Source organism: Meriones unguiculatus, chromosome 5, assembly GCF_030254825.1.
Source record: "Meriones unguiculatus strain TT.TT164.6M chromosome 5, Bangor_MerUng_6.1, whole genome shotgun sequence".
NCBI lineage: Eukaryota > Metazoa > Chordata > Mammalia > Rodentia > Muridae > Meriones > Meriones unguiculatus.
Window position 1 is genome coordinate 43,071,604 of NC_083353.1, and position 17,030 is coordinate 43,088,633.

The 17,030-nt window shown below is 46.3% G+C and overlaps 1 long non-coding RNA gene across 1 annotated transcript in view; it reads right to left on the reverse strand.

The window, feature by feature from the left end:
• Window positions 1–17,030, reverse strand: part of LOC132654223 (uncharacterized) — a 38,894-nt gene that overhangs the window by 8,942 nt on the left and 12,922 nt on the right. The window contains exons 2-5 of the long non-coding RNA XR_009591876.1: window positions 4,479–4,751; window positions 3,424–3,542; window positions 2,384–2,554; window positions 1,282–1,347 (exon numbers count right to left, since the gene is read on the reverse strand). This is a non-coding gene — a long non-coding RNA (uncharacterized LOC132654223). The remainder of the gene's footprint in view (window positions 1–1,281; window positions 1,348–2,383; window positions 2,555–3,423; window positions 3,543–4,478; window positions 4,752–17,030) is intronic.

Here is a 17,030-nt window from a genome sequence, read left to right on the forward strand (position 1 = left end):
CCAAAACCATGTCAGAGGTCTTGGCTCCCAGTACCTCAGGATCCTTATCTGAGACAGGTCTCTTCAGAGGTAATAGTGTTAAAATGAGGTCATTCCATGACCTAATATGTCTGTTGTCTTAAAGAAGGGGAAGCTGGGAGAAAGACATTTCTATGAGATGCTGTGAAGAAAAGATGAAAAGCATTTTGTCTCTTGTAACATCCAGTGTATTGACGGATTAGGACATTCCTGAAGGGGACGAAGGCTAGAGGCGGGATCTGATTCTTCAGCCTTTAGAAGCTGGCAGATAGCATCCTGCCGTACCTGCCCTCGGACTTCCGGGGTCCAGAACTGATTGAGACTGTGTATTTCTGCTTTTCAACCTCTCGGTCTGTGCGGTTTCACTGTGGCAGCCTCAGCCAACCTGTGACTGTAGTGTGCCATGTTTTATACGACACGGGGAGGGAAGTAAATATGTGCTCCCACATTTGTTCACATTCGCGCAGAAACAGGTAAACATGACAATATATGGGAAGGGGATGGGTGAGGTTTGCGGTATTATACTTTTGTTTTCACTGATTTCTGAACGGTGCAAATCAACAGTTTTCAAATGTGAAACCTAAGTGAGTATCAGCTTGTGATTTTAGTTTGGAGCCCCAAATCACCTAACATACTTAGGCCAGTTGCTCCCCAGTGTTTCCTGGCCTTTCTTACTTGGTGGTGGCTTTTGCAAGCATCTTGCAAGATAGTTGTTTTTGTAATGACTAAGGAAAGTTGCCCTGTTTGTGTGGGTGGCTGCTGCAGCCCCCTCTAATGGGGTCTTCCCCACTGTGGACACTTTGACATGTATTGTGTGCAAACAGGAAACAGGAATCAGCTGAGAGCTGACGCCATAGCCTCAGACCATAGGCATCCAGGGGGAAAGGAATGCATCTCAGTATTAGTATTGAAATACCTAGGGATTTCAAGCAGAGAGCTGTTGAAAGGAAAATTCTTTCAGGGAAGGCTGGTGGTGGCACACACCTTTAATCTAGCACTGAGGAGGCAGAGGAGTTCAAGGCCAGCCTGGTCTCCAGAGTGAGTTCCAAGATAGCCGGGACTACAAAGAAAACCCCTGTCTCAAAAAAAGGGGGACTGCTTTTGGTACTTGGAGACCAGGGGTCCCTGTGTGCCTTTCATGATGCGGTAGTGAAGGAAGTCTGGGATGTTTGCTGGTTGTATCTAGAGGCGCCAGCACCGCTCCTCAGCTGAGGCCCCTTTTGCTGCTGTGAGCTACCTTGCCTTGCCTTTAGGGTCTCTTACCAGGAAGGTTCAGTCCTCAGTCAGGGGGTCTCAGTGGTGGAGCTTCTTGCTGCATCCACTCTCAGTCTGTAGAACAGGAACAGATGACAAGAAAGACCACAAAGACTGGCTCCCTTGAAATAGCAGGTTTTATGTGGAACAGATAAGGCACTGTTGGGGGCGGGGTGGCTCTGTGGGTTTCCAAACAGCTTAGAGGACAGGTTACCTGCTTTATTAGTCTTTGCTTCTTAACAGTGCTAGGATTTCAGTGCCTCAGTTTCCCCACTGGGACAGTGATAAGTATACACCTCAAAAAGCTGCTTTAAGGATTACCAACTCACTGCTTGAAACAATGCCCAGAAACAGAGCTTTCCACAGACTATTGAGAGATGTTATCTCACTTAAATTTTTTCTTTTTTCATTCGATGGAGGTAGATTTTTCAGGATACCTTTTTGTGATGCAGTTAGCTCATGTTTCAAAGTATCTTAAAAATAAGGGCCCAGGAAGCCCCCTCTGAACAGAGTCGCATATGGAAAATTTATGAATGGATCACATCAAAGACCTTGACATATTATATATTAATATTGAAATTCTTCTAAAGATTTATTTTATTGTTTCTAAATTACATGTATGTGTGTGCATGTGTGCACACGAGTGGCAGTGCCTGTGGAAGCCATTAGAGAGCACTGAATACCCTGGAAGAAGTGGAATTATATGTAGCTCTGTGACCTGCACTTTGTGGGTGCTGGGAACTGAACACAAAAACCACTGTAAGAGAAGTGAGCAATAATAGTCACTGAGTTGTCTCCCCAAACATTCTTTTAAAATGAAATCACATTAAAATTAAAACTTTTATTTTCTGTTCTCTTAGTTTATGAAGACAATTATATTCCTCTCTTTTCTTCTCTTTCTGGCTCTTAAGAAAGAGCCTCATTCTGTAGTCCAGGTTGGTCTGGAACTCAGCAATCCTCCTGCCCCAGGGCCTAGCTATCAATTTTACAATACGCATATTTAACACCAAACTTTTTTTTAAATTTAAATCTGTGTTTTGTGGGGTTTTTTTTGGTGGGGGGAGGGGATGGTAGGGAGAGTGGACCAGGAAGGGAGTGAGTGCATGTGTACCTGTGATTCTGTGTTTGGAGGCCAGAGGTCAGCTGTAGGTGTTGTTCCTTAGGGTAGCTGTCCACCTTGTTTCTTGATATAGGTCTGTCACTCAGACCTGAGGCTTGCCCGCTGGGATAAGTTAGCTGACCAGTGAGTCCTAGGGATCCACCTGCCCTGGCCTGCCCAGCACTGGAATGACAAACATACCATACCACCGCGGTGGCTTTTCACCCAGTACAGCAAGCACCTTACAGACTGAACTATCTCCTCAGCCCATTTCTTAACTCAGATTTCCAAAATAGGTCATGTTTACTTAGTGCTATGATTTGATCCAGAAACCCTTCACCACCCCCTGGACCGATGTGCTAAAGGATTGGTCCTGACCTTGGCCATACTGGAAGTCAGTGGAACCTACAGAAGATGGTGCTTAGTGGAGGAAGGTAGGTCATTGGGGCATATACCTGAAGAGAAACTTAAACTCTTCCTGTCTTTCACTTCATGGCTATGAAGTAAAAGGTTATGGATATAAAATGTTCCTGCTGTGATATACTGCACTGCCACAGGTCCAAAGCATTAGGACCAAGTGACTGCCAATCACCTCTATCCACAGCCAAGTTTACCATTAGCCTGTAACCTGGTTTTAGTAGCAATGACAGTCCTTACCCAACTGTTCCATAATAGTGGAAAAACCTTCTGTATTTAAAGGACTTCTACAAGGAAAACTCTCCTCTGGTTGACTCTGTGCCTATGTACAGTGATTCTCTAAAAAAGTTAGAATTGTTTTCTTTCTCTTTCTCTTTACTACCTGTTTATAAGTAATGAGCGGTTCACCAAATCTCCAAAAATGAAAACTAGGTCTTGAATTTTAGTCTCATTTGAGGTCTATGGGGTTAGAAAGGTTCTGGGTGTGATGGGCTCTGAGGTGTTGCTTCTAAATGACCAGATTGCTTTGCTTTTGGCCTCTTAATCAATGTTCTTTAAGTCTTTGAAATACGAGCTTCATCATGATAAAGTGTCACCTCTCCCCCTTTCTTGTGTCTCTGGTGTCTTGTCCCTACCTGAGTCAGCTGATGTCAGGAGAGCGCTAGTCCACTTGACACTCAGAAGCCACTGCCTGGACGCTAGAGGTGCTTGGTCAGTCTTTGTTGTCGGGATTTCTCAGGAAACACATTCTTGCCTTTGAGAGTAAACACAGTTTGGATTTATTGTTTTGTATTTTCTATTCAAATTAAGGACGGTGGAAGTTCTTATTAAATGCTTCGATCTGTTTGCTCTTTTTTGAATAGAAAAGCTGAGTTCCTGATGACATTTGTTGAATGCTTCAACTGACCACACAGTTTTCCCTTGCTACCCACCAGGAGCTGGTTCCAGGAGCCCCACAGACACTCCTCAGCTAAAGTCTCTTATGTAAAGAACCTTCCCACAATTACTGTCTCTTTCTCTTTCAACCTTCTCTACATGGCTGGTTCCTGACACCTAATAAGCTGTACTTGTGCTGTGTGACACTGTTACTGGGATCTATTCATCCCAGAGAGGGAACTGGAAAAAGACCTAAGCAAGGACACAACCAAAGTCCAATCGGTGAAATAATACAGCTGTATTTCTTCATGTCGTCCTTGTCTGTTACTGGAGATAAACAAGTGTTTCATAGCCAAATCTCAAAGCCAAAGGTGTTCAAGGGCCTGTCCAATTTCCATCCCTGTTCCCTTCAGTTCATTCTGACACCACTTCACTAGTAATAGCCTATGAGCTTTGCACTTTCATTGCATTGATATATATGTATATGAACATATATACACATACATACACACACTCATTTTATTCTTTTCCTAGAGAAAAGCATCTGGCATGCTGCACAGAGTTCTCTGTCTTCCATTTCACCTAACTGTATCCTTAAGATTGCTTTATTGCTGTGCAGAGGTAGCTCTCCTTCACGCTCACAGCTGCACCGCACTGTGGATCTGCTCTCATTTGATTCACTTGCCCCACCTTGAGAGCATTTGGATTACTTCCAAAGAGTTGCATAGGGTTGGCTGGTGTCTATCTTTTGGACAGAGTCCTAGGACTGCCAATGCTGGTCATAAGCCACATGCTTTGACTCCATCCACATTACCAAGTTCCTTCTGTGGGCACAGCAGCGGATGGTGTTCTTTTCAGCAGCAGGTGACTAAGCCTGTATCCACCAGTCTCATGGACAGGATGGCCTGCCTTCAGAATGTAGCTGCTGTTTGTCCCCTCGTTCATGGCCAGTCCTCGTTATGAATGGTCCTCTTCACCACAGCTCAACAGTGCACTTTACATTCACAGGAGATTCAGGCTGGTGCAAGGCTCACAGTGGGGTGGATGCTGTCCACCCTTCAGGCAAGCAGCAGGAGATACTCCAAATCTGAGCAGAAAGGAGTTACAGGTTTACTCACTGTGCCATTGAATTGGAATGGAATACTTTTTTTTTCCTTCCCCTCTCACCATGAGCACACCCTCCACAGCTCAGCCGCTGCTGTGTCTATTGGCGCTGGACTTATTGCCCTGTCTTGTCCCGGTACCCCCCTATTCCATAGATACTCTCCTCATTTCTCTGCCATGTCATTGGTCCTGGGACTGCTTTCCCTGGTTGGCTTTCTGGCCCTCACTGACAATGGGGCAGGTGCACACTGCCTCCCCCCATGTCTGCAGCCAGCTGAGTATAGAGGCGGGGTACACCTGCTTAGAGGAACCTGTCCAGTGATAGTGACTGAAAGTTCCATGTCAAGGTGTCAGGTGGGTTTCCCTGAGAGATAAAAACATCCCATACAGATGCATGTGATTAACCTTCCGGGAAACTGCCTCGAGAGCAAGCAGGGTATTCCATGGGGAATGCCACGTGGCCTAGGGTGTGAAGGAGTAGGTGTAATTTGACACCCTGGAGTCACAAATCTGGTCTGTGTGGAAAACAGCAGCTCATTAGCATACGTCAAGTACATGGCAGGAATCCTAGCTCTGTTGCCCTATGTTGTCCCTCCCCAGGGCTGCCCAGAAGCTGCCCACAGCAGGCCTCACTCAAATGGCCCACTGGCTTGGTGCCTTCCTTGTGGCAGCTGAGCATGACTCTGCCATCCCTCCACTGTGACATGCTACCATCTCTTGGTCTCAGATAAGCAGCTTCAGTTTCTCTCGTGTCCCGTGTCCGTCTGTGTCCTCTGTCCCGTGTCCCCACCCCCAACCCCCATCCTGCAAGAACATCTTTGCTTTTTACTATTTCCCAAGAAGGCTCCCCTGCTGAGGAGAAAATCTGGCAACCCATCAGCATGAATGCAGCAGTGTACTTGGCAATTACATGTAGGTTCTTTAAAAATAGTACTTATTTTTTCAATTATAAAAATAATGCATGCTTATAATAGAAAATTAGGAATATTGAAAACTAGAAAGGAAGAAATAATTATCCATGACTTCACTGCCGAGAACACCCACTGCTAACATTTTAGTAGATTTCCTTCCAGCCATTTTCTATGAATATTTATATGATTGGGTTCATTTTCTGGGTACACTCTTGCGCTTTCAACTTAACCTCGTCACGCAAGCACCGCTTTTCTCCACTGTGGGTAACCACAGCAGATATCGACAAATTCTTCACAAGTGTCAGTAAAATAATTAAAAGCATGTGAATGACGCTGGGAGCAAGGCTCAATAATAGAGCACCTGCCCAGCATACACAGAGCTCCAGGCTCGACCGTCAGCGCCTCAAAAGTAAGTGATAAATAAAATCGAATGGGTGTATTCATAACCTCGGTGCAGCCCACTGCAGTGGTAAAAAAGCAGAGATGGCAGGAAGATGTGTCCTGGCGAGGGCAAGCTCCTGATTCTGCCGCTCCTCAGGGACATCCGTCATTGACTGGGTTCCTCTACAGACTGAGAGGAATTATATGCTTAGGTGCATGTACAGCTTGACTTCTATTCCTTAGTCATTCCAGCGTATTCGGCATATGTTGGATGCCTGCTGAATAAATTGTGAAAAGCCAGAGCCCAGCCCTTAGCCTCCCCTAGAAGGAGAGCAGTTATCAACAGGAGAGTTTTCGTTCTACTCATTACCAAAATTCCTGTTACCAGGATGCTGGAAATACCACCACTGACTATAAGATGGCAGAGATGAAGCTCCAATCCTCTCTTTTCCTACACTTTTCTTTTTCTTGCAGTTAGTAATTCTTTTGTTCCCATGTGTTTGTCTGTGACCCGTCTGCTGCCTTAATCCCATTAAGGCATGGGATTAAGATTTGTGTATAGTCAATATATTAATCCATGCCCTCTGTCCCCATTTCTTCAAAGTGTAATGGGTCACAAACACTGCTGCATGAGTGAAATGCTTGCCGTCAGAGACGTCCTGGATTTCACTGTTTATTTTCCCTCCAGCCTTGCGTATGCACAGAGTCTAAACATGCACACAGCCTGCAGGAAGCTCTATGCAGTATCTTTAGTGTGCCTGGGTTTTGATTATGACCTGCCGTGGTAGGTGGGTGTGACGCCTTCTTTTTGAAAGCATTTCAGATTTTGGATTATAGGTTCTTAACCTTTGTTATCAAAGAGTTTTCTGGAATCAGCTTCCCTGATCCAGTGACTGCCTTGGAGCAGTGTGTTAAAGGCTCGATCCTAGGCCAAGTCCCTTCAGAAAGGCTGTGGGGCTTGGTGGGAGGACATTTTGATATAGCCTAAACTGGAAGAAAAGAGAGACTTTGTTGAGCCCCTTTGGTGGGTATATGTAGCCTCTCTTCTGATGCTTCAGACATAGATGAGGTCTCCTCAGCTGAGGAAGATCAGTGGGCACCCCAAAGGGTGTCCATACTGGTTGGGGTTTGGGTGCAAAGTGATATAAACTTTGTACACATCTCATTTCCCAGCCCCAACTTGTCTGTCCTGGGGTCTTCAGTCTGAGACAATAGAAACTGTGCCTATGACTTGTCCCGTTTGGGCAGTAAAATGCGGCGTGGTTCTTAAAATGTGTGCAGGCCAATTATGTAAGGATTTTTAAAGCGGCTTGGAATTCTTGTTTCCCAGGCACACAAACTCAGATTTTGCTCATTTCTTATTCTGTGACATTGAGTAATCTCTTACATCCTGAAAATTCTTATTTTGAGAAAAATTTTAAATCTCTAAAAAGCATTCTGTTTCTCATGGGTTTTCTAGAGATCACTGGCCTGTTACACTGAAGCAAACCAAGGCTGGGTTGCTGGTCTCATTGGACTGCTTCTGCTGGTGGAGATAGGACCTCTCATCTCTCACTTGGCAAACAGCGACTAGAGAAAAGAATTATTATTCCCAGGCTTCCTTACAGCTTGATCTGCCACCAGCGCATCGTGTGAACAGCCTGTGGGATTCTCTAGTTGTTTCTGTAGGACTAAGAGGTTTGCTGCCTCTCCAGCTTGAGTACAGAAGGGGGTAAGATGGTGAAAACATCCCATGAATAATAGAGATGGCTGGTGGGTGTAACATGCATTGGGGTGAAGGCAAAACACAGTAACTACAGGCATGACAGGCAGGACACAGAGGCCTCCAGGACTGGAGGCAATGCTTGGAGCTCAGCTGCTCCACCCTGTGAATGAGATCCACGTCACTGGGGTGGCTGGGCTCTAAGACAGGCGGGCAGGGTTTCTAACTGAGACTCCTCTTGCTAGCCCTAGACTGCTCATAGCCACACTATTTTGTGAGAGAAACATGTTCCTGTTTTTAAACCACTCTGATTTGGGGTATGGTCAGTTAGTTTTTGTCAATTTGACACAGAGTAACTTGGGAAGAGAGTCCCCTTAGTTGAGGAATTGCCTCCATCACATGGCCTGTGGGCAAGTCTATGGGGCATTTCATTGATTAGGGATTGATGTGGAATGCCAGGCACTGGTGATGCATGACTTTAATCCTAGCACTCTGGAGGAAGAGGCAGGTGAATCTTTGAGTTTGAGGCCAGCCTGGACTGCATAGAGAAACCCTGTCTCAAAAAACCAAGAAAGAAAGAAAGAGAGAGAGAAAGAGAAAGAAAGAAAGAAAGAAAGAAAGAAAGAAAGGAAGGAAGGAAGGAAGGAAGAGAAAGAAAGAAAGAAAGAAAGAAAGAAAGAAAGAAAGAAAGAAAGAAAGAAAGAAAGAAAGAAAGAAAGGAAGGAAGGAAGGAAGGAAGGAAGGAAGGAAGGAAGAAAGAAAGAAAGAAAGAAAGAAAGAAAGAAAAAAAGAAAGAAAGAAAAAAAGAAAGAAAGAAAGAGAAAGAAAAAAGAAGACCCACCATGGGCAGTACCAACTCTGGGATGTTGGGCCTGGATTACAATTACATAAGAAAGCAAGTTGAGCAAGCCATGAGGAGCAAGCCAGTAAGCAGCATTCGTCCGTGGCCTTTGTTTCAGGGCCTGTCACCAGGTTCCTGCTTTGAGTTCCTTCCTGGGCTTCCTTCAGTGATGGACTATAACCCATGAGCTGAAATCAACCCCTTCCTTTCTGAGTTGTTTTTGGTTAGTGTTTTGTTATAGCACCAGAGAAGCAAATTAGAACAGGGATCCTTTTTAGGGCAGCCGAGCCAGTGTTCAGGCTAACAACACACTCAATTTCTTCTTGTGTCCATTTTCCTCCTTTATACTACCAATCTGTAAATACAGCCTATGTTTCCACCCATGTGTTGCTACAAGCTGTTTCCTGTTCCTGCATTCCTCCTCCTCTCGGCTGCCCAGGAACCGCTCACTCACCTTTGACAGCCCATGTAGGCATCACAGCTTGACCCACGCTGTAGGATTTGTTACTGAGCCCACAGTCGCGCTCTCACCTGCCTGTTGGTGCTCACCGTGTGTCATAGGTCGTCAGCTCTCAGACGAGACTGCGGTTTTCTCACAGCCAGGGACTCTAATTTTCCCTTCTGTAACCCCAACACTGACGTTGTAAATCACTAATGTGGACTGGATAAATGAGCACAGTTAATATATGTGTACCTACACAAACCCTCACTCATAAAAAAAAAACAAAAAACAAAAAAAAATGTTTTCTTCTTTCCTAAGACTCCTCATGTCTAACACACCCATTCCTTCTACAGAAACTCATTGACCACAAATTTACTGTTACATAAATTTATAAAACGGGGCTGATTATACATTTGCTTTGAAACTTGCACTGTGGTTTCAACGGGTCCCCCTCAGCGCCATGGGCTACTGGCGGGCTCCCGTGCCCTGGTAGTGCGCTGACTGCAGAATTTAAAGCAAACTCTTTGCTCAGGCTGTCTGCCTCCTTTCAGCTCTGAGCAGCTGATTCAAGCTGCAATACTAGCAGTTTCTAGAAAACGCTCAGGCATGATTAAAGCTAACAAAAAGAGGGTATGTGCATTTTTCTGCTCTGTGATACTGCAGAATTTAAGGGCTTTTGGGGGAGGGTGATCTGTTCTGGTGAGTCCCATGCCTTGCTTTTATTCTGGGCCAAATGGCACACTGGCCACAGTATCTCCACGGGTGTATCTTGCACTAGTGCTGCCTGAATTCCGTATTAAACCATATTTCTTCCATCCTCTGAAATACAATGTTGCCACTTTCTAGGTTTGAATGTTCAACATGTGGCTCTTGTAGCTATTTCATATGGGGGACACCCTGTCATGCAAGGGACTCAGCACTTAGGAGGAAATGCTTGCTGCAGAATCTTTACCCACTTGGCCTAGTCCTTTGCGGGGGGGGGGGGGAGCGGTGAGTGCCCTGAAATCACCCCTCTAGCCTATGTTTTATTTCTGTAGAGATTTGTCCTTAATAGCCACAAATCATACTAATCCTAAAATGACTCTCAGGAGAATTCCACTGTCTAGCCTCACTGCCCCCTAACACTCCCCACCCACCCCCACCACCCCAGCAGTAGACTTTAAAGCTTAATAGAAAGCAGGGACCGAGAACGCAAGCTAAACCATCCACAACAGCTGTGGTGCGTGGCTCATCTTGTCTGTCTAGTCCTCGACTGTGCCCAGATTCCAGCATATAGGCTGGTGTTCACTAAATTGCTAGGGAAAGTGATTGGATGATGCTTTCTCTTTTGCAGGTGTGTCTGCTAATCAGGAGAAAAGGCCTATCGCCTGTTGTTGTTTGCTTATTACCAGGCCTGTGGGACCTGAGACTTTGCTCCTGTGGTCGTCTTTGTGCTGCTTTCCTGAGGGAAACAGGAAACTGTGCAAGCAGTCTCCCATTAATTTGATTAACCAGTGTGTCTACCTACAAGATGGGTACCATGGACAGAATGTGACCTGTCCCTTGTGGGTTCACATGTTGGAGACTTGGTCCTCACTACGGTGTTGAGATGGTGTGACCCTTTAAGAGGTGCTGCCCTGTGGGGATCCTCAGGTCAGCTGGAGACGCTGGCCAGAGAAGAGGTTGAGCGCTCCCTTTGCTTCCTGCTTCAAGGGGTGGTCCTTCCTCCTCCTCACTTTCCCACCAGTGCCTGATACTGTGATGTACAGTGGTGAGAGGGCCCTGGAACTTAGTGGGTGCTGGCATCCCTGAAAAACTGTGAGCTAAATCATCTAGACCACTTGTAGTTCATTAGAGCACTGAAAGACAGACTAACACAATGGGCCACTTAAAATGCTGTGACTATTTTAGAATGTAATTAAGGTTTTCAGATGGCAGTGGCAAACATGTTTAATATCTATTGAAAAAGCATATAAGTAAAACCAGACTGAAGTAAGTAGATAAGGAAAGGTGGCCAAGTCTTAAATAACAATGATGTCACCAGGAAAAGGAAGGAAAGCAAGGAGGGAGGGGGGAGAGACAGAGAAAGACAGACACGGAAAGAATACTGCTAAGTTTTCAACAAAACAGATCTCCATTTAGCCCCCGTGTGCTTGCTAGCCTGCTCCATGCACCAGGTGCTCTGTGGGTGTGGGGGCAAGGCAGCCACCATTCCTGTTCTGAAGGAAATCTGGCCTAGATCTCCACTGTCCAGTGGAAACAGGCCCAGGTAGGGTTGAAAAGATTCTAGCAGAGACAGTCTTCAAAAGAAACAGATATAATCACTTTTAATTTTAAAAATACTGCAGGGTCTGGAGAGACGGCTCCGTGGTTAAGATCATTGGCTGCTTATGAGGAAGACCTAGGTTTCGTTCTCAGAACCTACATGGAAGCTAGTACCGGGGGCTCTGACACCTCCTTTTGAACTCCTCTGGCATCAGACATGTGTGTGTGTGTGGCACATACACACATACACATACATGCAAGACAAAATCTTTTTGAAAATTGCTGCCTAGCGCCAATATCCAGAAAAATAATATTTCACCAAAACGCTGAGAAGTGATATTCATTCTTCTGAATTTTATCAACATGGAGATTACCGATACTTTACACTCCTTATGCTGTTTTCAAAATCTAGTGTGTACCTGACAGCACACCTCTATGAAGACCAGCCATTTGTTAAGTTGTTCATGCTGGACAAACAGCAGGCAAGTAAAGATGCCATCTATTGTTAGGAAATCATTTTAAACAATGCAATGTTAATATTGAACATGTGATGTGTTTGTGCAGCAGTAGAAATAGTAAAGGAATCCTGAGCAAAGTGGCAACAAAACAAGTGATAGTATCCACAGTGACTCAGGAGTCACTGGCTGGGATGGTCACGGTCAGCCAACTCTCTGTGCAGCTGGACTAGTGCGAGTGAGCCAGGCCAAGGCTGGGGGGAGGAAGAAGCCCTGGAGGAGTGCCTAGCAAGAACAAAGGTCATGCATCAGGACCCAGAACCATTCTCAAGATGGTGTGTGTGGCTGGAGCAATAGGGTGAAAGTAGGACCCAGAAACCGCATGCCCATGGGCCTTAAGTCCAGGCAAGGAGTCTGGCTTTGTGCCTTCTCTTGCCTTCTGTTTGTTTGAATTCAATTTTATGTTCCTTAAATGTTCTGTTTTCTCTCATAATGGAGAGAGAAGGTCAAAGGCCTTCTTCTGGTGCGCCCAGGATTGTAGTGCTTCGAATATACTTTGCTAACGTGGCTTGTCCCTGTCTCCGTGGGTGTTTATATTCTAGTAACTTCTGTGTGTCAGGGGTTTGGCAGACATTGTGCATCGAGGCACAGTTTTGTCATGTGTGTGTGTTTGTGTGTGTGTGCCCATGTGGAGACTAGATGTCAAGGCTGACTATCTTCCTCTAATGTATACCACTTTATTTTTTGAAGCATGGTCTCTCATTGAACCTATAGCTTCCTGGCTAAGCCAGGCTAGCTGGCCAGGGAGCTCCAGTGACTCCTCTGTCTCTGCCTCATCAATGTCAGGACTATAGGTAGGCATCATCATGTACAGCTTCTTATGTGAGCTCAAGTTTTCCTACTCTCCCTGTTGAGCCATCTCCCAAGACCCCCGAGGCACGCTTTTAACAGTATCCTCTCACCACTTGGTGTTCCAGTGGTCTAGCATGCCCCTTGAATGCACAGCCAAGCCCTTGATATTTGAAAAGCATTGTTTCTAGCACCCTCCCACAAACAGCCAAATCTGTGGGTGTTCAAGTCCATTGTACAGAATGGTACATTTGCACAGAGCCTACACACATCTGCTCTGTGCTTTTTCACCTTTAGTGACTTAGAGTGCCTAAGCTGTTGGAAATATATGTCTGGACTTTTCTCTGGTGTTGTAGGAAATGATAGAGAAATGTTTTTACACATTAGCATAGCTATAGTGTGTTTACATATTTGTGATCATGGATGAGTAGAATCATGGGATGCAGTCCCACAGATGGGCAGTAGTGATTTCACATGCATTAATAGTCATGTGTAATAGGAGGGTGCACACATCCTTACCAGTCCTGAGGATCAGGCATTCCAGAGTCTTGATCTTTCTCTGAACTGGAGAAGCCTGACTCACCCAGCCCATCTCTGCTGCTGCTGGGCTCAGGGCCCTATACTAGGAACACTCGTTGGCATTTACAGTGCTACCCGACAGCAGGGACCACAAGTAGCCGCCCCCAAGGCTGTGATCAAGAGCCTTCTGTGGGTACTGTGGGCTGGAGCCTGCCTCTCTGAGAGCTGCCTTTCCCCAGAACTGTCTTCCCTGTCTCGCTGTAGACCTCTCCACTCTGATAGATGCATTTCAGGCGTCCACCCTTCTCTTCTCTACCTCTCCTTCTGCTGCTTGCCACCTTTTTCCAAGTACCCCTTCTCTTGCAGGCCTTCCTCACTCATCACAGGTGCCCCGAGAGACCTCAGTGTCTGCTGGGGTTGAGGGATCAGGTGAAATAGATGCCTCCATGTTTTCCTGCTATCCCACGAAGTTCTGGGATGAGCTTGGGGAGCCAGAAAAGTCTCTCTCACCTCTTCCATAAATACTGCTAAGATGTCCCCCTATCTTAGGGATGACTCAGGGTCTCCATCCTAACAGGTGTGGGGCTGTGGCTATATGGAAGCAACTCAGCCCAAGAAAGAGGTACAAATTCTCCTTGCTGGCTTTGCCTGGCTGGTGCCTTCCTATCCAAGCGCCCCTCCCCTTGGCCTCACTGAGTTCTGTTGCTTCCCTACAGGAGGATTTGTATAACTCTAACAATGCTCCCTATGTTCTGCAGCGAACAGGTGAGTGTTCTAACTTAGAAGTACAACCACGCACTATTTCCAACTGTTTTGAACTTGGTCTTTGTGATCCTCTTTAGATGCCAAGGTTCTGTCTCTCTGAGCATTTTGTTCTTATCACATGCCCGGGTCCTCCCACCCTCTCTTGCTATGTCCTCTGGAGCACTGACAGGCAGTAGCTTGGATGTGGGTTGACATGCATCTACGATTCAGCTTAAAATTTGCATGTTCTTGTGTTGATGTATCACAAATAGACTGAGGCAGGGGAGCTAAAAGATGCTAAAAGCGTTGGGAGGGTTTTCTTCTGCAGTAACAACAGTTCAAATGCCATATTAGTCAGAGCAAGAAATGTTAGCTCCTGACACAGACAAAACCCAGTTTTAATGTCTGAACCCAATGGAAGGTTATTTCACATTCTATGACAGTCACTGAGAAAGAAGCATGTGTTGTTGTTTGTGGTGGTGGTGGTGGTGGTGGAGGGGGTATGTGTGCACATGCAAGGGTTCTCTGCTCTGTGCAGCCATTCAAGGACCAAGATTGTTTCCATGGTCAGTACCTTCGAGGAATTTTCCACCCTTCATGTGGTTGAAAGGCAAAAAGGGAGGCAGGGCAGCAGTGTTTGGGTCAGGAGTAACACATTTCTTTCCCACCACACCCCACCAGCAGAGCTCAGCCCCTCGTGGACCCTCAGAAGGACTCTCAGGGCTGCCTTTCTTCACTGCCTAGAGCCTTTGAGCTTCCTCTTCTAACGAGTCCTAAAATGTGAAGCAAGTTATTAGGGGACACACGTGCTGGAAGTTACTGCTCCCAACCAACACCATTTGATCCTTGTCCTCTGGCCTCCCCCATAGTCCTAGAGTTACTGCTGTGCGCGGAACTGTGTGTGACGTGACCATTCGCTAAGACAGGTCCCAGGGCCGGTTCAGAGCCCACACTTGGCTAGACAGGACCCGGAGGAGTGTAGTCTGTAGGTGTCTCTAGGAGGCCTTTGGAGACCAAGCAAACACCCCCTGGCTTCTCGCTTGTTTTCCCTTATCAAAGCCTGGAGCATGCCAAGCACCAAGCAAAAGGGCAGGCTCTTATGGTATGTAGGCTGACAGTTCACTGCAGGCCTTGCAAGTCCTGTTCTGGCTGTTGGTGATGGGTGCCCCCACCAGTGATTGCCTCTCTCCTCTATGTGCCCCTCCTACCTCTTGTCCTTTCCTTCCTACAGATGTCAATCACAACAGTAGAGTGACTGAGTTCATCTCAGCACCTGCTTAATACCCTGCATATGGCTGGCTCCTAATAAATGTATGCTATGAGAATGAATGCATACTGGCATCCACTGTCCAGGCTCTATCCTTAGAACTATATATATATATATTTTTTTTTTTTGAGGGAGATGCTGGGGATTGAATCAGGGACTCAAGTATGCTAGGCAAGCTCTGTACCAATGGAATTCCAAGCCCGCTCCTGGTTTCATTTTTAAGGGCACTCTATATAGGACCCTTTTGCGGAGCCACTGGAAGTTCTCTTCTCTCCATTTTTCATTTCCCTGTCTCCAGGTTCTCAACTACAAGGGACCCTCCTGTCCTACTGCCCAGTGGTCCTGCCTCTTTTGAGACTTTACTGTGTCAACTTCTGGGTTTGGCGTAGCTCCTGCTCACTCTTCCTGCTGCTGACTGGCCCAAAGAGACATCTCAGGTTTCTCTTATTATCTGCTAATCTTTTCTTTCCTACCAGCAGGATTCCTTAAGCTCCTGTGTTCCCATTTTCTACCACCTGTAGCTGCCTCTCTATCTCCAGGGAGTTTCATAACAGCACTGACGGGGCAAGCTGGTGGGTTAAGGCACAAACATCATCCCTGGGTGATTTAGCCAAAGGGGTTTGATGGTTGTTGACCATCTGTCAGCCAGGAGAGGCCAGAAGGATCCGAAATGACAGATTGGGACCGGAACCTGGGATTCTGTGCTTGCCAGGTCAGCCCGGGGTGGATGAGAGCATCACATTCTGCTCAGAGAGAGTCTTCAAACCTCCCGGGCTCTAGGTGGCTTTGACAGCTGTCCTAAGAACACCCATAGTGATAGTCACTTCCTGAGAGGAGACAGAGTCACCCCTCGCTGTCCCCAGGGCCTGTAGGCGAACAAATCAGAGAGTGCTTAGGTCACTTGTTCACAATGACAGAGCATTTTCATAGACCTTCAAGTCACCTTTCTCTTAGCATGTCACATGCCTCACATACCACCCATGCTGTGTCATCAGTTGGAATGCTGCATTGGTAGGAAACAATGACAGGAAGGGACGCGTATATGTTCACATGGGCAGACACAGTTCCCTTCAAAGCCATTGGTCTGATGTTGGTTGAATTCTTGGGAAAGCCTGGGCACAGGGATGATTGGTTTTCAGTCTCTCCGGCTGCTAAACAAACTAAAGAAAGTAAACATTCATATGAACCTTTTATGTATGCAAAGGCTATGTCTGACTCAGGCCTGTAGCAAGGAGTGGGCAGGAAACCCAAGCCCTCCAGTTCTTGGCTTCCTGCTCTTTTCACATATGAAACACTGAGAGCCTGTTGGCAACACAGGGAAGCAATGTTCAACAGCGGGCCAAGCGTGAAAGAGGTACCGGCTGCAACTGGCTCTCTGCTAGATTTGCCCACGGATTAGAACCTGCTTCACAGTCTCGGGCAAGTCTCCTCACTATGTCTCAGTTGTGTCACCTACATGTAAAATGACAGTTATAGCATCCATGACAATGAAGGACACCTTTGTGTGTAAAGTCTTCCCTAAGGCCTGCTAGATGCTCAAGACACAGGCGCTGGGACACTGCCAAAGGGAACACGGTTTTATAAGACATTGGCTCTCAGGGGATGGACAAGGGCAGCTGGCGGGAGAACTGACACTGTGCTGCAGAGAGCAGCCCCATCAATCACGCACAAAGCACGTCAACCATCCTAACAATATCGTCTAGGAATTCATTTATTTGTTCCAATAGTGTCACGAAGAATTCACCACCGATGTTTTGTTGATGCAGAAACTGAGGCACGAGAAACTAAGTAACTCACTCAATATCACAAAGCTTGAAGGTCCAAGAGCCGACTCAGCGCCCAGGATCTGGCCCCTCACCAGCATTCCACGAGACCTTCCCAACCCTAACCAACCAAGAAAAAAACCC